General features: G+C 47.1%; 1 non-coding gene across 1 annotated transcript; it reads right to left on the bottom strand.

Moving 5' to 3' along the window:
* Positions 1-10,444: 10,444 nt before the first annotated feature.
* LOC116908343 lies at positions 10,445-10,505 on the bottom strand. The gene has a single exon (XR_004388894.1). It is a non-coding gene; the product is annotated as a U7 small nuclear RNA (small nuclear RNA).
* Between the last annotated feature and the right edge of the window lie 9,781 nt (positions 10,506-20,286).

The following is a 20,286-nucleotide window of genomic DNA, read 5'->3' as shown; positions in this document are numbered from 1 at the left end:
GGAACAAAGGCAAGGACATGTATCAAGTGAATTGGGTTACAAGCTGTCACAAAGGCAAAGATACACATCAGTGAGTGGGGGTTACAAGCAGTCTGCATCTAACCAGGAACTTACTCTTGGTTGCAAATCGAGGCCTTAGTTATCAGGGACTTGACACAGGACATGCAGACTTATCTCTTATCTCTTAAAATCTTGGTGCTAAATTTTAGCACCAAGCAAACTGTTTCAATTATAAACAGAACTCTCATCCTGCAAGGTATGTTTTCTGTTTTGATCTTATTCCGACCTGTGAGGTATTTGTTCCGGCCTTGGTCTCACACAGCAAAGGAAGAAACTGAGACAGAGACATCAGAATGAAGATTAAAAGAGAAACATTTATTTGGGGGTCTGGGGAGATAGCTCAGTCAATATTAAGTGCTTGCCATATAAGCTTGAATTTGATCACACGACCCACATTAAAAAAAAAACCAGAAGTGGGGTTAAGACAAATACACACACACACACACACACACACACACACACACACACACACACACACACACACAAACACACACATGGCTAGGAATGATGGTGAACCTTCATAATCCCAGAACCTTGGGTAGAGATAGGATGATCCCTAGGTCTGAGAGAATGACTACTAGCCTACTTGGTGAGTTCCACGTTAACAAGAAACCCCTTCTCAATAACAGGCATTACAGCTTCCTGAGGAACAACACCTGAGGTGTCTGTATACATCTGCATACATGTACAGCCACATGGCTGTTTGTACAGCCATATGCTTACATGTTTGTACAGCCCTACAAACGTGTACATACACAAAATAACTTTAATTCTGGACACATTAAGTTTGAACTGTTATTTGTTTATTTACTGACTTTAGTTTTTTTGTTTTTTGTTTTTTTTTCACGCTCAATGAAGAAATTAAGCTGGCAGCTGTCCTGTGGAGTCAGATGAGTCAGGGCAAGGAAAAAAAAACCTCCGCTGTTTGGTTTCCCCAGCAACAAGCTGATGATGTAATGTCTGTATCTGCCTTTCTAGGCCGCGTGGCTGATATTAGTTGATGGGAAGAGTGAGTGTATCAGTTCCACTTCCCAAGTCCAGAAGGCTCCTTTCCAGAATCATCCCTGAGATCTTTAGCTGCATTAAAAAAATCGTGGGTCACCATTTTCCATAAAGTTCATATTCACATCCTCATAGATTCCTTTTCAAAAGCTTACTTGGCAGGAAGCAGGCCCTTACCATGCTCATTTCTTTCTCATGAAGCACTGCAACAGGAATCATGGATTCAGCAAGGAGAAGTGAAAGCCAGCCATGATGTACACAAAATATAACTGAAGGGCACTCTTCATAACTTCTCTGAGTTTGCTGGTGCAGCCTCTGCAGGCCTCCTGCTGGGGATCAAAGGACTGGAGGCAAATCAGGTTTGCAGCTACAAAAGAACGTCTCCAGCATTCTTGAGCCAAACAATGAAGATGGTTATAATGTTGAAGATTCCCCTCCCTTCTTGCCAACCGCAATCTCTTAAGGGCCCAGCCTTAATCAGGCATTTTGAAATCGGCATGCTAATAAGTTCCTCTAAGTGATTTCCTGAGAATTTATCTGTTGTATGACTCTATTCCTGCAGAGGCATAAACAAACGTCTATTCACCCCAGGTAGGGAATTGAAGACAGAACAGAGTTGTGGGCACTGCTGAAGTCTAACCTGGTGAATGAGCTTTCTTGGGGTCACTCACAGGAATATGGGTGAAGGGTCGCTTACAGGAGCAAAAATTATTCAAAGACAGTTGCGTCACCAAAGCCCACCCCAGCATGGGTGACAGCTCCCAGAAGCTGGGAACCTGGAGCACACCCTACAGCCTGCAGACAGCTCAGCGGGTTGGAGAGCGTCTTCTCCTGGTGGCTCAGGTGATCTGAGCCTCTTGCAGGAAGCTGGGCTGGCCTCAGCCTTAGAACTTTTTTCAGGATTGCGAAGTCAGCTGATAAGAACCCTTACCTGCTGAGCCATCCGGCAGTCCCAAAGTGATACACGTTTCATTTTAAAGAAAAATGTTGTTTTTTAAAAAGATTTATTTATTGTATGTGAGTACACTGCAGCTGTCTTCAGACACACCAGAAGAGGGCATCAGATCCCATCACAGATGGCTGTGAGTCATCACGTGGTTGCTGGGAATTGAACTCAGGACCTCTAAAAGAGTACTCGGTGCTTTTAGCCGCTGAGACATCTCTCCAACTCCCCAATTTTTAAAATTCACTGTACATCCTGATTGAAGCTCCCCATCCTCCCAGCCACACCCTCCCCCCTCCCCCCACTCCCCTTCCCCTTCTCAGAAAAGAGGTTCCCCTTCCATGGGTACCAATCTACTTTACAATTTTATTTATGTCTTGTTATACCTCGGAACAATTTTGTTGCAAATGTTAAAAATGTCTCATTTTGTTTCTGATAATAAGACATATAAACACTTCTGGAAAAGCTTTTATTGTGTCCTAAATTCCCAGATATATGGATTAAAATAGTTTCCACTTCTCAAGTTGCCTAGGTTCAATGCAATGTCTGAGTTTGATGGGATGGTGTTTGTCTTTTCCTTTCTCCTCTCTCTGTCTCTCTGTCTGTCTGTCTCTGTCTGTCTCTGTCTCTCTCGTATTATGTACTAGTGTGTGAACTGGTACATATGTATTTGTATATATGCATACACTATCTTCCTCTATTTTACCTCTCTTATTTTTTAGTATTTAACTATTTGTGTGGGTGAACATGAGGATGTCAGAAGATAATGTCTGGGAATTTGTTCTCTTCATTTATGGTGTGGGTAGTGGGGATCAAACCTAGGTCATCAGGCTTGCTAGCACGCATCCTTACCAGCTGAACCATCCGGCTGGCCTCAGCTTAATTTTTTAAAAGGTTCACCTTGCTTTAAATGTATGTGCATGTGCGTGTGTTTGCCAAGTACGTGTGGGGACCCATGGAAGCCAGAAACCAGCATTGACTCTGCTGGAGTTGGAGATACAGGTAACTGTGAGTTCACTGGATATGAGTGCCGTGAATGAACTCTGGTCCTGAGGAAGAGCAGCAAGCGCTGTTAACAACTGAGCCATCTCTCCAGCCCCTGCCCCCACCCCCCAACCTTAGCCTTTGAGACACTGCCTTCCACTGAAGCTGGACCTCACTTATTTGGTTGGACAAACCAACCAGCAAGCCCCCCAGTGCTGGAGTTACTGCTATGCCCAGCTTCTTACTTGGGTCCTGGGACCCCAAACTCAGGTCTTCATGTTTGAACGGTGAACACTTTCCTGTCTGGTCCATCTTCCTGGGACCATGGGCTGCTGTTTTAAAGCAGAGCATGTGGAGAGTTCATGCTATTATTACCATGTCACAAACCTAGACTCAAACACAAGTCAAATGGTGCACCCAGACTTCATTTTTGCCACCAAGGATATGGAAAGATAAAACGAGGGAGGGGAAGCATCTCCAGTAAAAATGATGATCTGTCTGTCTCTGTTGACAAGCTGAAAACTTGTATTCGTCACACCAGTAAGACTTTACCTGAATTTTGAAGGAGGAGGAGGAGGATGTGGAGGAGGGAAAATAAGGGGAAGAGGGGGAAGAAGGAAGGAGGAGAAGAAGGAGGGGGAGGGGAAGAAAAGAGGAGGAAGAAGTGGAGGGGGGAGAGTAGGAGAAGGAGGAAGAGGAAGAGGAGGGGGAAGAGGAAGAGAAGGAGGAGAAGGAGAGGGAGAAGGAGAAGGGGAAGGAGAAGGAAGGAAAAGGAGAAGGAGGAGGAGGAGAAGGAGAGGGAGAAGGAAGGAAAAGGAGAAGAAGAAGAAGAAGAAGAAGAAGAAGAAGAAGAAGAAGAAGAAGAAGAAGAAGAAGAAGAAGAAGAAGAAGAAGAAGAAGAGGAAGAAGAAGAAGAAATACAAACTGCCTATTTAGACTAGGGTCCACTCTTCTTTCAGATTACTCTGTGTGTGTATGGTAAATATTAAAACTATGACTCGGGGCACCACTCACCATGCCATGCTACCTGCTGTTGCTGTCTGTCTCTGGTGGTCTCTCTGCCTCCATGGCTAGCCCCATGTTGGTGCTGGCTACTCTCTGGCCGCAGCAGTGGCTGCCCCCTTGCAACTCTACTGCAAACTCTGCTCACATGCCCAGCATCCACCCCCTGTGGTTATTGTCACAATTCCCAGGATCCTGGTAAAATCAAAACTCTAGAAGCTTGTAATGGATCAATCAGACTTATACCAGCAAATTCTCACTTCGCAAAACGTCCACACAATAAACTCAGAGCCTATTAAAAATGATATAAACTGCCCGCCTAGATTAGACAAATTGTCCTATAAAAGTCCATCCCTTATGAAACATTCATAGCTACCCGTGGCCATTTAAAGCCACACGGATCTGGGTCGTCCTTCTCTGCCCCCATCTTGGTTCTTCTTCCTTCTCGTCTCTCCCGCCTTACAAAAGCCCTGCCCCCACCTTTCTTTTTCACTGCCCAATCACAAAGACATCAAGCCACAACTCTGCCCATGTGTTGTGGCTGTTTGCCCGCTCCCTTCAACCGTTTCTAAGTGTGAGAAGAGCTCTGTAGTGATTTGGTGAGAAAGGCCCCCTGTGGGCTCATATATTTGAATGTTTGGTACCCGGTTGATGAACTATTTAGGAAGGATGAGGAGGTGTGGCCTTGTTGGAAGAGGTATGTCACTGGGGTATACTTTGAGGTTTCATGCGCCTCTCTCTCTCTCTCTCTCTCTCTCTCTCTCTCTCTCTCTCTCTCCCTCTCCCCATTCCTCCTCTCCCTCCCCCTCTCCCTCTCCCTCTCCCTTTCTGCCTCCATCTTGCTAACAAGATATAAGCTCTACTGCTATTTTCCATGCCTGCCTGCCTGCCCGCTGTTACATCTGCCATGATGGTCAGACTCCCCCTCAGAAGCGATAAGCAAACCTCCAGTTAAATGCTTCTTGTATACGTTGCCCGAGTCCTGGTGGGTCTTCACAGCAGCAGGACAGGGACTCTGACAACCTCCTTTTTGCAGAAATGTCAGGAAATAATTTCAGGGTTTATTTCCATTCTTCTGTGAACAGCTGGTGACCGAACACAAGCCCACCTTAGGAGCGCTTGAGGAAAGGGCTCAACTTCATCATCCCCTAACGAGGGCAGGGGAAGTCCTGGGATATCGGTGCGAACCACTGGGAGCGCCTCAAAAGGGAAAATGGGGGCATCTCTGAGCTGTCACCACTTCCTGACCTCTGTCAGTGGCTCTGTGTAATCTGACTCTAAAAATAAATTAAGATAATTTCCACCCCTCAGCGGAGGCTTGCTGTCCAGGCATGTGGAAGTGTCTAGAGTCCAGGCAGGTCAGTAAGGACTGAGGAGAGGCAGGCACGTTAAGCCAGTTTGCATAGAGGCCCCCATTCCTTCTCTGAGGCAGAGCAGGAGATAAGAGAGGTCTTGCGAAGCCGGGACCAGTGTTATCAGGAGCACCTCAGCCATGACTGGACTCATTCTGCCTTAACTGCCTCCGGGAGGGCATGCGGACGGCTGACTGTTGCTTTGCTGCCTGGCACTCAGGTTCGACTGGGCCTAACCCCGACTCTTTGAGCATTCGTTTCCATCTTCTCACAGTCATGGGCTAGGGACGCCTTGATGTCACCTCCCTTAGTCTTTCTATCTTGCAGACAGACAATCACTGTGTCCTGTGCGGCAACCAGCGCAGTACAGACCGTCACCTGGTACCAACAGTCCACAGACATAGCCCCAGTGCTCTTGGTTTATGATGTCGGTAGTCAGTTCTCAGAAGTCTCTACCTGGGAGATCCCTGACCCCACACTGCCTACCTGAGGAGCATCAAGTACCCCTTAGGAAAGTACAGGTCCACAAATCCCCCCATAAGAAACCAATTCAGCAAGTACCTGAGGTTCCTGGAATGCCTCCCCATGCTAACAAGGCACTTCAGTGTCTTAGCTCCCAGCCAATGACCTTTTCCCACCCTGGATATTCCTACCCCCTTCCCCCAAAACTCTGTAACCCTTGATTCACCCCAGATAAAGTCGATCTGTCTCCCCAAAGCAGATCCTGGAGAGTCGTCATTTCCATCGTAATCACGGGGCTTCTGAACTCCACCGCTGCCGCCCCCGATCCACTTGCCCTCGTGGAACGATATCAGCCGATGATCCCAGGGGGGAAGGGAGGGTCAGAGCTTGACATTGATCTTCAGAATCTAGAAAGTTCCCCCTATTGTTGTGCTGTGCGCTCACACACACCCCACTTTAAGGAGGCATCCTGTCTTCTCCGGATATCGCTCCTTCACCCTGGTGTTTCTTGGATGGGGAGGATAAATATGGGCCAACTGTTTTTCAGGATGGTAATTCGACATCGGTGTGGGTCTTCCCCTCTCGTGGGTGGTTGGCTGATACAGACCGCGGGCGGTGGGAGCGGAGATGACACGCGGCGTTAGGAAGCCCTGTGAGTGCATGCGGTGAACAACACGCGGGGACCAGCTATCGGGAGGCAGGTCAGCTTTACGTGGGATGTTTCAAGGCTTATAAAGTTTTGAGGGACTGAGGGCAGACACATCCAGGATGGGCAAAAGTGATTGGCTGAGGACTTTCAGGGCATCGAAATGACTCCTTAGCTTGGAAAAGCTTTAAGGAGCCTCAGATGCTAGAAAGGAAATTGATCTCGTAATCAAACTAAGGCTAAGTGATAGCCTTCAGGTAGAGGCAAGCGTGAGAGCTTAGAATTCAATAGACAAGGTCAGAGAAGAAGTCCCCTACCCCCTTACCCTCCTATCCCCCCCACCTCCCCACCCCCCACTAATGAAGGGAGTCCTCCGTTTTGTGCTGGACTCAGAGGCTATTCAGTCACGGTGGACTTCGACCTTAATTAGTATTCTCACACAAAACTTCATACAGAACCACATCTACATCCAAACGAGGAATACACCCCAGGAATGAGCTGGTCCCAAATGCATCAAGCCTCAGAATTCCGGGACACCGTTGGCACCGACAGCCCTGCACACCAGCCATGAAGATGCCTTTCTCTGTCCCACACAACTTCTCATCCCAGCAGACTAGATGCCCACGGTTCCTCTCTTTGCTCCTTACTCATCTCTCCTCCTTCATAGCAACGGGGGCTGAGGTTCCAGAAGAGGAAAGGATCCTGCTTTGAAGACACTTTGTACTTCTGCTCTTGGCACCATGTGAAACTGTAGGGGGTTTTTTGTTTTAAAAAATCCCAACCATCTGATTTTGCCAATGAAGTCTCAGGAGCTACTCGCCGTGGTGAAAGCCTGACAGCTCAGAGAGGCAGAGAAATCACCCAGCTGACCTTCCTACTCCACAGACACCCCAGAAGGAAAAGGCCCCTCCTTTTCCAGTGTCTTAAATACCCTTCACTCGAGACCCCCCTTTCTGTTTATTTCTGCTCACTCCTTGTCACCTGGTTGCTTGCTCCGCCCTGTGACCTAGAGTTGATTTTATTTAGCTCTTGGGTTGAAGGTGTATGCTAGGGCTAAACCACACCAAAACAAGTTTTTTTTTCTGGGTTCGCAATCTAGGGGTTCATAATGTGATCGAATATCCTGCACCAGGGAACTGCAAGGCAAAAGACCTCCTTAGAAGAATCCCTAAGAATTTTCCCTTCTTGAAATTTGAACATAGTCTTAAATCTGATCATCACTAAACAGCGAGGGTAGAAATAAAAATATTTCATATTTCAAATTCAAACTAACCCTATAAATGACCTAAAATATATGAGAGAGGAACACAAAATGAAGGGCCTCCATGAGCCTTTATGAATCAGAAAAATAATCTCTGACAAGGATATGAAGAAGCAAAGCTGGGATGTAACTCACTCACTGGAATGGCTGACCAGCAGGCTGAAAGCCTTGAGTCCTATCCTTAGCGTCACAAGAAGCCATGACGGGTACACCCGTTTCTAGCACCTGGGGGCGGAGGTAGGAGGATCAGAAGTTCCAGATAATTCTTCGATACACAGTGAGTTCAAAGCCAGCTGGAAAATTTGCAACCCTCCCCCTACACACACACACACACACACACACACACACACACACACACACACCAGTACCAGTGTCAGGGCATTTGCTCCCAATCCTGACAACATGAACTTCATTTCTATGGCCGTCTTGATCCTTTGAAAGATGAGTAAAGGAATCGTATTATAGGGGAATGAATAAAACATGAGGGAGTAGGTTGAACAAAACTGAACGAGTCTATTTGAAGTTTGGGCCGATGCTCAGAAGTTAATCTGGAAATGCCTTTGCAACAGCCCTTAAGCTGTCCTGTCTTGTAGGACCGGACAGCATCTCAAGTCGCTCTCAGATGTGAACGTCTCAGCTCACGGAGTGGCATTTGAGGCGGAAGGGAGATGCTTTAGCAACTGGTTATCCTAGAATATTCAGAATACACCTACACTACGGGGGCGGCAGGACTGACTGATAGGAAGCTTTACACTTAAAATGCATAAATTACAAGTGTATGCTTTATTTCAAAATCGGAATCCCAGAAGCACACACTGCTACTCTCTATTTACAAGAACAAGTTAAATGAACTAAATCACTTACTTTCCCATTGCTGCAATAAACACCATGATCGGAAGAAATTTATAGAAGAGAGGGTTTATTTTAGCTTACAGTCCCAGAGGGACTAGAGCTCATCATGGCGAAGAGGTATAGCAGCAATCAGCAGATATGATGGTGTTAAATCTCACCAGGCAAGAATAAGAACACTGGCACAATTTTTTGAGCCAAATTCGAAGCAGGCTTTCTTAAATACTGGCCAGGACAATGGACACTGGCAAGATTTATACCTGAATTCCCAGAGAGTGGCCACCTATAATGTTAGTCTGGTGCTTATAAAGACAAACCCCATAAGGTTGTGCACTTCCTACCTTCGTCCAGTAGGGGGCAAGCGTGATCAAGCACAGTGAAAACACAAGGCTTGTTATCTAACAGGAGCAACCGCCCCCACGCTCCGGGAAGTTATCCGTCCTTTGGTAAGTGGGACTTACAGGTTAGAGGCGTTTTTGTTTATAGATCTCTTAAGCACAGTAATTTAAACTGAAAATCTAACTTCAGTCTTCACTTAAGCAGGAGTAGGAGGCTGGTGGATCGCATCTTCGAAAACAAACACAAAGCCTACGAAAAGTGGGACTGGGCTATGAACTCTCCCGGTATCACCCCAGTACTTACTCCAGCAAGGCCGCACCTCCCAGCAACCTTCCTCAAACAACCTTCCTCAAACAGCCACCAACAGGGAGCCAATGTCGAAATGCCCTACTATGGGGGCGTTCTCATTCAGACCCCTCCACACGATCACAAACACTTCACCAAGACGGTGCGGACTAACCTGGATCACGTTAACTAAAGCAGACCACACTATATTATGTACTTGAAATTTGCTAACAAATATTTGCTTCTTTTCTTTTCTTTTCTTTTCTTTTCTTTTCTTTTCTTTTCTTTTCTTTTCTTTTCTTTTCTAGTCAGGGTCTCACTATGCAGCTCTGACTGTCTTGGAGTTCCCAGACCTTCTGTTTCTTCTCAAACCTAACCTTTCATTGGACTTTTCTAAGACCTTTCTCATTTCCTATCAAATTATTTGCACAACTCTTGAAACAGACTCATGATCCATTTTTAGATGTTCTATGTCTGCAAAGATGTCAGAAATATTTTCATTCCTGATATGAGTGATTCCTGTCTTCTTCTTTGACTTAATTCTCCCCGGGCTCACTAAAACATTTTCAACTTTAATATATCATAGAAGAAAAGACTCCCTTCTGTTTGTATCATCGCCTGCTTGTATTAAAAAATAGTTAATGCCTATTTCTTTAACAGTTACTCTTCTCTAACCTTCGCTTTCTGAATCTCTTTGCCATTACCTGACTGTTGTGGTCTAACTTGTGAGACAGGCACTTAGTTCATTAATTTCCAGCCTGATAATCACTTATAGAAATTTTCTGCACTCCTATGCATTACGAAAGATGTTCCCATAATAAATTTTTGAAGATTTATTTTTATTTATGTGTGTGTGCGTGTGTGTGTGTGTTACAGAGTGCACGTGCCGATGTAGACCAGAGAACTCAGGTCTCCCTGAAGCTGAAGTTACAGGCAGCGGAGAGCTGCCTGACGTGGGTGTAGGTGTTGGTAATCAAACCTAGATCCTTGGCAACAAAAGTACCCTCTTAACTGCTGAACCATCTTTCCTGGCTCCTGCCTTCTCAAAAGGTTTCCATGCAACAGTTTTACTTTCTTTATTTATATTTATGTATAATCCATTATATATAAATCATGCTATATCTATAAAGATATTTAGTACAACTTGGTTGGGATGTCTGGGAGAAGTGAAAGGATGACTCAAAGTCAGTGACAGGGTGCAAGCTGACAGCTCTGTGGTCGGCTCAAGATAGTTCTCTAGGCAGCTCTCTACACAGCTCATAGGTTTTCTGACCGAAGTCAGAAAACCTGCCAGACAAAATTCTAAACGCTGTGTTAGCTCAGCTTTTGCAGAGCAAAACATAATCTCTTACTTGCATATCAATTCAGTCATTTACCCCCATTCTCCATTGATTATACCAGGAATCAACATTTTAAAATCTTGATTCTTAGACAAGGACAGCAAGGACATTTTTAAAATTTTCTCTTTTTTGAATATTTATTATGTATACATCATACAGCTTTCTGCCTGCATGTATGCCTGCAGGCCAGAAGAGGGCATCGGATCTCACAGAGATGGTTGTGAGCCACCATGTAGTTGCTGGGAATTGAACTCAGGACCTCTGGAACAGCAGTCAGCGAGCGCTCTTAACCGCTGAGCCATCTCTCCAGCCCAGCAAGGACATTTTTTAACATAGCAGGTCCTAGGTGGTTTGCTGGTCACAGTGCTTGCAGTTACCAAATCTAGACACAGAGGCTACTTTTATGTGAGAAAGTTAGCTTTCTGTTTTCCATCTCTTTCACTGCCTGAGCTTGGCTGTCGGGGAACTTGCTCTGTAGAGAGACCTTGATCTCGGAAAGCTGTTTGACTTGGAAACACAAACAATAGGCATATCTGGGCAAGACTCCATTCTGAGATCACCACTCCCACTGTGCCTGGACCTAAACTTGCTCTGTTCCAGGCTGAACATGTGATCAGCTAGTTTCCTGTTTCTGCCACTATGCCAACGAGAGGGCTTTCTCCCTCTGGACATACAAACCGATATGAAGCCTTTCTTACTTAAGTTCCTTCTGGTCATGGCATTTTTTTTTTTTGGTTCTTTTTTTTCGGAGCTGGGGATCGAACCCAGGGCCTTGCGCTTCCTAGGCAAGCGCTCTACCACTGAGCTAAATCCCCAACCCCTGGTCATGGCATTTTATCACAGTGACCAATATGTTTATCTATCTATCTATATCTATCTATCTATCCATCTATCTATCTATCTATCTATCTAACTATATCTATCCATCTATCTATCTATATCTATATCTATATTTCCAAGGATTTGAGGATGACATATTAGGTCTTTTCCATTGATTCTTTGTATTCTTCCTATGAGACATATACTAAGTGATTCTCTTCATTTAATACTTATGTATAGCTTGCCACATAGTCCACATCTTAGGCTATTGGTCTTCTACAACAAAACCCCATAGATTCAGTGGCTTGTGAGAAACAAACTTATCTCTCACAGTCCTGAAGATCAAAGTCCCAGCAGAGTGGCTCTGTGACGAGGGCCTTCTTCTTGGTTCTTAGACAGTTTTTCCTGGCTGTGTCTTCGTATGATGAAAGGCACACAGCCCTTCGGCTTTCATGAGGGTGCTAATACCATTTCTAAGGCATCACAATTGCCCCCACCAAGGCTCCACTTTCTCATACCATCACACTTCAACGTGTGACTTTTTAAAAATTATTTAAAATCTAGTCTTTGTGAGTTTCATAGCTGTTCACAATGCGTTTTGTCATATCCACCTCCAAATTCCCCTGGACCAGTTGGCTGAGGAAGAAAACACTTGAAATGGCTTAACCGATGGGTCTGCTCCATACAGTGGAAGTAACCAGCTATACTACCATAGCCAATTCCACTCAGGGCGACCGTGTGGGACAGCGATGACAGACAGCTCACCCTGGGGCAGAAGTAAGTGAACTTCACTGCAGCTTGGTCTACATCAAAACTTGGCAGGAAACCAAAATCTACAGAGAATCCCGTTTCTGGATGATCAGGGACTCGAGAAGATCCAGCATCAGGATCTGAAAATGGATGACAATCAAGAACGGGGTACGGTTCTGCGTCTTCTGCTTCTTTCCTCTCAGAGTGTCCAGATGTGGCTGCACACCAGGCTGGAAGGATGACGCAGAGTTGAGAACAGGTAGGGGAATCCAGTCCATCTGGGAATGGGGTAGAGGGGGCCACTTCTCCGAGGATCTTAGTGTCACAGCTCTTTTAGGTGAAGCCTTTCTCCGATGATCTTCAATGAAACAGTTCTCCGAGACAACCTTAGCTTGTGTGCACACCTCTATTCAGGGTGAGCCTGTATGCATACACTTTATTCGGGGTCAACCAAGGGTTATGTAGTTTTGGGGAAGGGGGTGAGAATAACCAGGGAGGTCAAAGGTCATTGGCTGTAGGCTTGGGGCACTGAGACGCCTCAATGGCATAGGGGGGCACTCTCCAGGAATCTCAGGCTGAGATGTTCCTCTGGATAGAGAAGAGGAAGCCCCAGTGACAAAGGGAGTTTGCCATTTTGCACTAAGCTCAGGGCTTTCTGGTAATGTCAGACTTCAACCTTAGCAACAGGGTTTCCTGACAGCAGGGAGCTGGATCTCTCAGAACAGAAAGAGAAGGCTATCGTCTCTCCGCGAATGCTCACTTGTGTAGGCATAAGAACACCTCATGCAGAGGGGGGGTCTCAACACTCTGGTGTACAAAATGTCACTCATAGTCAGCAGTCAGCCTCTTTTCCCAGTCACCCACGTCTCCCCGATGGACTTGTGAGCAGAGAGGCCCAGAATGCTTACATTATAGAGGCTGTGTAGACGCTCGCCCACGCAGACTCCCCAAGACCCAGGCAAGAAGTCAGGAGTACCCAGTAACAACTGGGTAATGTGTCAATCCCTCGGAGAACAGTTCTCTGTGGGACCCGTCCGCCACCAGGTGGCAGGTCGATTCCACTGTGTCCCTTCCACCATGAATGTAGATTTGTTTTCTCCACCTCTGCTTTTCCTGTTCCTAGGCTCCTCGGACAACATAACAGCCATGGTGGAACGTCCTCTCCACCACCCGAGTGTGCGTCTGTTGGGCGAGTTTGTTACACAGCAAAGGAAGTGTAGTTGGCAAGAGTCTGAGGGGAATACGGTTTATGTGGCTTATCAGAGTCAGATTTAAGGAGACTGGAACAAAAAAAAAAAAAAGATGGAAATGAAGTGGTAAGGGGACGTGCGTGAAAAAGTTAGTGCAGGGCATGCAGGTGACCAAGCTCAAGAGCTGTTAAGGCGCACACACTCCTGAGGTAATTCATTAGCTCACGAATCCGCTAATAGCAGAATAATTTTTTTTTTTAAAGCTTAGGACAGCCTTGAACTTGCTGTGTAGCCCAGGCTGGTCTCAGACTCATAATTTTTCACCCGCAGACTCCTAAGTGCCAGTGTTAGTTGTGTGCCGCGGTGTCTGGCTTCAGTGAACCCGTTCTTGAGAGTGAAGCCCTAGAGAGCTCTTAAAGGGGCCTCCTCACCCTACCTCTGACTAGCTCATAAGGAACATCACAGTTCAGCAGGAGGCTTGGAGACAACAAATGATAGTCCAACCATAGCGAAGCCCAGATATCAGTTTCCCCGTTGGTGGCACTAAAGGGTCACGATGCCCAGGGGTGTGCTGGATGCCGCACATCAGTTTGAGTGGGGGAGGAAGAATGCCAGCTCGCGGCAGTTGCCAGTCTCTGATGTATCAATACTTCCCCGAGGGCTGATTTCAGGCTACCAAGGAGCTCCCCTGACCCCTGAAGTCAGATAAGATGTCTCTTGTCTGTTTGCAGAAGCTGGTGCATCACCGAGGGCTCCAGAGCCTGTTCCTCATTCTCCAGTCTGGAGGGAAGCGGAGGACTTCCTGTGTTTCTGACAAGTGAGACCCGCTGGCTATGCCGAGCAAACGGAATACCGTGTACAGGAGGGCTAGAGTGCGTCGTGGGAGGGGAAGGAAAATGAACCCTGGGGCTGGAGAGGTGGAGCATTGATTTGGAGCACTTGCGACCCTTCAGAGGATCAGGGTTGGGCTCTGTTCCTAGCATGCACACAGAGGCTCTAAACTCCGTGACTCCACTTCCAGGGGTAAGATGCCCTCTTGTGGCCTCTACGGGTACTGCGTATATTTGGTGCATCTAATTAGAGGCTGGTAAAACATGAAAGTAAGTAAATGTTTTCTTAGAACCAATCAGTTCTATGAGCTCTGGCTCATATCAGATGGATTTCTTTGCTTTCCTCGGCCTCAATCTCCGTGTGTCTTTGAAGAGTATGCCCTCTAGCAGACGTTCTGAAGCACGACCTTGTGAGGTACCCCTCTTCCGGCCACACGATCCTTCATTGGTGTCCCCCTCCTCCGTATATTCAGAAGCTCCCTTTTTTTGAATCACTGTATTTTATTTCTATTTTTGGCTTGGAATAGAAAGCTTGTGACTGCATCGTGGCCTTGCAGGATAGAGCTGGACTCTCACAGCTCTCTCAGAGGTCCTAATGTCATATTTGTCAAACGTGACCACTAGTCATCTGTTTGGGAGCATTGCACGAGGAAAAATGCTGTAGCAATGGCTTAAATAGTCCAGGCAAGGGTGCTGGGGATATTGAATCTTTTTTTTTTTTTTTTCCCGGAGCTGGGGACCGAACCCAGGGCCTTGTGCTTCCTAGGCAAGCGCTCTACCACTGAGCTAAATCCCCAACCCCTTGAATCTTTTTCTTAAACGACGCTTTACAAAAGACATTAAGAACCGGATGCTCTGGGCTAGTTACCCAGTTAAGCTAAATGGACAACAGAATCCAAGTTTGATTCTCACTGTCCACGAGAACAATAAGGCTCTCAGCCCTTAGGCCACAAATTCAGGACATCTGGCCTCGTGACCATTTGATGGCTGAGCTGTGAGACAGCTACAGTCAATGCCACACATGTTCTCTCTGACTCCTTTCTTCTCTCTCTCTCTCTCTCTCTCTCTCTCTCTCTCTGTGTGTGTGTGTGTGTGTGTGTGTGTGTGTGTGTGTGTGTGTGTGTGAGAGAGAGAGAGAGAGAGAGAGAGAGAGAGAGAGAGAGAGAGAGAGAGAGAGAGAGAGAGGATGGCCTTTGTCTTAGATTAGACTCTTAGATTTTGGCTCAGAATTATGGGTTCAAGCCACAGGTTGGGCTCCAGATGTTGCCTGTGCCCTGGGTTGCCTGCTGCCAGACCCTACTTGTCCTTGGGGGTTGGAGATGAGGCGGCATGGAGTCAGTGGCACAGACTCCGGGAGCAGGTGAGGATGCCGCAGCAAGGTCTTCTGAATGCTGCCGCAAGCTTGTTTGATAATCCGCTGTGGGCGTGCCCTTTCTACCCTCCACCCGCATCCCATTGGTCCCAAGTAAGTATCTCTTCCAAGCAGCAGTTCCCAATTGGCCGGCATTGTCTATGTCAGCAGTTCCCAATTGGCCGGCATTGTCTACGTCAGCAGTCTCTAGTCTAGATTTAGCCTTTCTTCTTCCACACAGTATTGTTAGAGATTTGCTTCCATGGTTATCTATTCAGGAAAGACTTATTGAGAAGCTTCTGTGTCTGTGTTTGGCAGTAGCAAGTCACAAGCTCCTGTGTGCGTGTGTCCAAGTGTGCTCAGCATACACAGGGTGCTGATCTGACCAAGTCAGCTTTATTTTATAGCTCGGACTCGCTCTGCCAAAACACAGTGACACGCCAGCCTCCGGGAAACAGATCTGTCTCAGAGAGACCCTGAGCCCAAGAACGTTGCTTCTGAAATCTCATGGTATTATCAACACAAACCAAACTCTGACTCGTAAAACCCTCTCCCGGTTCTTTGCTTCAGAAACAGAGGAACTCCTTTATCCTCACAAGCATGTTCAACTGAACCCACGGTTTCCAACACAGCCATTCTCCACGAGGGGATGATGTTAGCCCAGCAAGACATCTGGTTGTATCTGGTGATATTTTGGTTGTCACAGCTGAGGGGTGGCAACTTTGTAGGTGAAGGCCAGGGGTAGAGTTCAACACGCTGCAGTATACAAGGCAATCTCTGGGACTTCCGGTCACGTTAAGAAAACACCTCAGCAAAACAACTTCAGTTCATGGTTTCAGAAGCCAGGGTGGGGATGTGAATCGGGTGGCTTACACTAGGGCAGCCAGAGAGAAAGCACCCCTGATTTGGTTGGTTTTCTGGTTTTTACCCTTTAATTCTATCAAGGACAGTAGCCAAGGGGATGGTGCTGCCCACAGTGGGGGTGTCGCCCTCTTTGTTAACCCTCTTGAAATGCTCTCCAATGCGTGATTGGCTAATCCACCAGGCACCTCTCTCTCTTAATCTAACCAACAAACTGAAAATTAAGGTTAACTACTACATACTATAATATATATATATATATATAAAATTCAACTCAACCCAGGGTGCCTGTAACCCTGCTATAGTGACTTCAACTCACTATAGTCTCATGAAGGTGAACTGGTTCAGGTTTTTTCAGCTGACTCCAGACTCAAGGGATATTTCAGTTTCTTTGTATGACCCAGGGTACTTGAACTCCCCAAACACTATTTTCTTTTTCTTTCTTTCTTTTTCTTTTTTTAGATTTATTTATTTTATTATGTATACCGTGTTCTGCCTGCATATATGCCTGCATGCCAGAAGAGGGCACCAGATCTCACAGAGATGGTTGTGAGCCACCATGTGGTTGCTGGGAATTGAACTCAGGACTTCTGGAAGAGCAGTCGGTGCTCTTCACCTCTGAGCCCTCTCTCCAGCCCACTATTTTCAACTATGTGTGTCAATCCTACGATATATGTCACTGCCTCCTTCATGCCACCACGAGCCCCACCAGGGGTCAGAATGTCCCTCCCTCAGGCCTCGTCAGTGGCATGAGTGGACCTGAAAGCCAAGCATCCTCTGTCCTCTAAGGGCTGACGTGTCCTTACATCACTGCGGTACTAGTCCATTTCAGATTATTGTCTGAGGTGTGTGGCCTCTCACGCCACAGAAATTACAGAGGATTTCATCGGGAATGGTTCATAGTGTTGATATAAAAAATTCGACTCTCAGCTCAAAGTGGATAAAAGGTAGTTTATTCTAGTGTCGAGTATGCGTGACCGTGGCCTGGGAACACAGGCTCAGGCTCAGGTTTGTAGGGCCAGAAGGTCGTGTGACTGGGAGGAGCCGTCCTGGATCAAGAGTGAGGTTGAGACCCGTCCAAATCCCTAGAACCTCATCCTGACAGGCAGGAGTGGGACTGCGTCCTCCCTGCTCTGGACCTGCATGTCCCAGCATACACATAACCTTATGACTCCCACCTCTGTCCCCCTTGAGGCAGTCAGGTAGCCTGGTGGCCAGGTTACAGGTTAAGCCTCCCCTCTCCTTATAAGGACAAGACCAGCAAGCACCTGGAATTCCTCTTCATGCAAATGAAGCATTCCCCAGCACCAGGGCACCAGCCAATGATATACACTCACCCCGAAAACCCCTACCCCTCCCCCAAGGTTTATAGATCCCTTGTCCCCCCCACCCCCCATCCTCCCACCTCCACCCCCTCCCACCCCCCAATGAAGAGAGCTGTTTCACTGAAAACTCTCTGGAGAAAGCTGTTTCTCCCGTATTCATGAAGACTGAGATCCTGCCTAATCCACCCACACTGGCTAAGCGCTCTTCCCCCAGTCTAGCCTGCTGTGCCATGTGCTTAGCTACCCCGAAGGGAGAAGCAGGCCAGGAGTGGCACAGGTTAGCCCATCTAGTGGTTGGAATAGGAATGTCCCCCATGGGTTCAGGCACTTGAACACTCTGTCCCATTAGAGATGCTGTTCAGGGCAGTTTAGGAGATGCAGCCGTGCTGTGAGAAAGTCGCCGGGAGCTGGCTTTGGGAGAAGACAGCCTTGACTTACTTCCACTTGCTCCTTCTGTTTCGTGTTTGTGGTTGAAGATGGGATCTCAACCTTCCTGCTCCCGATGCCACGCCTGCTACGGCTCCCTGCCAATAACAGACTCATCTGCCTGGAACCATGAGCCAAAATTAACTCTTCCTTCTCGGAGCTGCCATGGACACGGTGTCTTATCATAGCAGCAGAACAGTAACTAATACGTCCCTAATTCCACATTCCACACGGGAGAGCCTCATGAAGGTTTTGGGTTTTGTTGTTGTTGTTGTTTTGGTTCAGTTTTTGGCTTTTTAAAATGTACACTACTATATATTATGTGTGTCATATATGTCTGTGTGGGAGTGTTGGATACTGTGGAACCGGAGTTACAGACAGTTATGAGCTACCATGCAGAAGCTGGGACTTGAACCTGGGTCCTCTGGAAGAGCAGCCAGTGCTCTTAACCACTGAGCCACCTGTCTTAGTTAGGGTTTTACTGCTGTGAACAGACACCAATGCATGACCAAGGCAAGTCTTATAAGGACGACATTTAATTGGGGCTGGCTTACAGTTCAGAGGTTCAGTCCATTATCATCAAGGCAGGAGCATGGCAGCATCCAGGCAGGCAGGGTGCAGGAGGAGCTGAGAGTTAGTTCCACATCTTCATCTGAAGGCTGCTAGTGAAAGACTGACATCCAGACGGCTAGGATGAGGGTCTTAAAGCCCACGCCCACAGTGACACACCCACTCCAACAAGGCCACACCTACTCCAACAGGGCCCCATTCCCTAATAGTGCCACTCCCTGAGCCAAGCATATACAAACCATCCCACCATCTTTCCAGTCCTCATGAAGTTTTTATAGTACCAGAACAAAGAAAATCATAGATCAAGCGCTTTTAGGCATATTGGTGGATCACAGAAAGAGCAACAAAATCTCAGCTGTAGGCCTCAGGCGCTATCTGATGACTCCTAGCCTTTTGGTTGGCGAAAACAGTGGTTTTGTTAATACATTCCAAAGGCTTTTTCCTGTTGCTCACAGAATGTCAGGTTCTACCCTGAGATAGATAAAGAATGTCTATTTAGGGAGTTGGTTAGTCCAAGGTCAATTTCCATCAGGCTCTGGGCCTGCAGCATTCTTAACTCTCCACAATTACTGAAGTTCCAACCAGTTAAATCCATCTTACGGAATGTTTCCTTGAAGGTATAGCCCCTTTCTAGAAACTTCCATCCCCACAGGAAAACAGAGGTGTGTGAAGAAGGCAGCCTTAGGGAATAGTAAGTGACCTCTTTTTGTTTGTTGCCCTTCAAAGTATTGATTTGGGGGGATGGTTGTGCCCTTGCCATGGCACAAGTGTGGAGTCCGAGGACAACTTTCAGGAGTCCGTTCTCTCCTCCCGCCACCTGAGTCCTGGGATCAAACACCTTAATGGCAGACACCTGTACCCACTGGGCCTTGTCACTGGCCCTTAGCAGCCTCTTGAGTGGAAAGAGAGAAGGAAGCTGGGATTGGAGGCTGGGATGCAGAAGAGAGGTGACTTGGAGGACCTAGGGTGGGAAGAGGTCCTAACACCGTTTGGCACTGAATCTGGAGTCTGTGTTGTGACAGGCAGGGTAGAGACGGAGGTCGAGATGGAGGTGTGGGCAGTGCAGCTTCCAGAGCATAGTGGAGGTCTTGAGCCAGGCACCCTGAAGGAGAAGTTAATGGCTCTAAATGTGACGAGGGTGGAGGACGAATAACGATCAGGGCGTGGACTTAAGGAAAGCTGGGAGGCCGAGGCGGGGCTCCCAACCTCATGAAATGAAGAGCACCGATTTTTAAGGTACAGGAAGAGGGCTTCAACTCTCAACACTGACTGAGTTAGGAGTCCTGAGAGACACCCAGGCGATACCAGGGAAACCGGTGCTACAGGCAATTAATTCGACAGAGTAACTGAGTTTCGGTCTACACGTGGTAAGCGGGCACCGTGGCAGTGGAAAAAACGACGCAGACAGAACCTGGAGCCTGTAGGTAGGTAGCAAAAGAACAAGGAAAAAGTATCTGGAGATAGAGCATAGTGGGTAAAGGGCTCGCCTTGCACACAGAAGGACCTGAGTTTGATCCCCAGAACCCAGTCGTGGTTTTGGCAAACACTTATAATCTCGGCCCTGGGAAGGGAGAGATAGGCGATCCCTGGGGCTTACTGGCCGCCAGCCTAGCCCACTTGGCAAGCTCTAGGCCAATGA

The sequence above is a fragment of the Rattus rattus genome, chromosome 8 (genome assembly GCF_011064425.1).
Source record: "Rattus rattus isolate New Zealand chromosome 8, Rrattus_CSIRO_v1, whole genome shotgun sequence".
NCBI lineage: Eukaryota > Metazoa > Chordata > Mammalia > Rodentia > Muridae > Rattus > Rattus rattus.
Note: the sequence above shows the minus strand (reverse complement) of the source record. Positions and strands in the feature narration are given on the sequence as shown.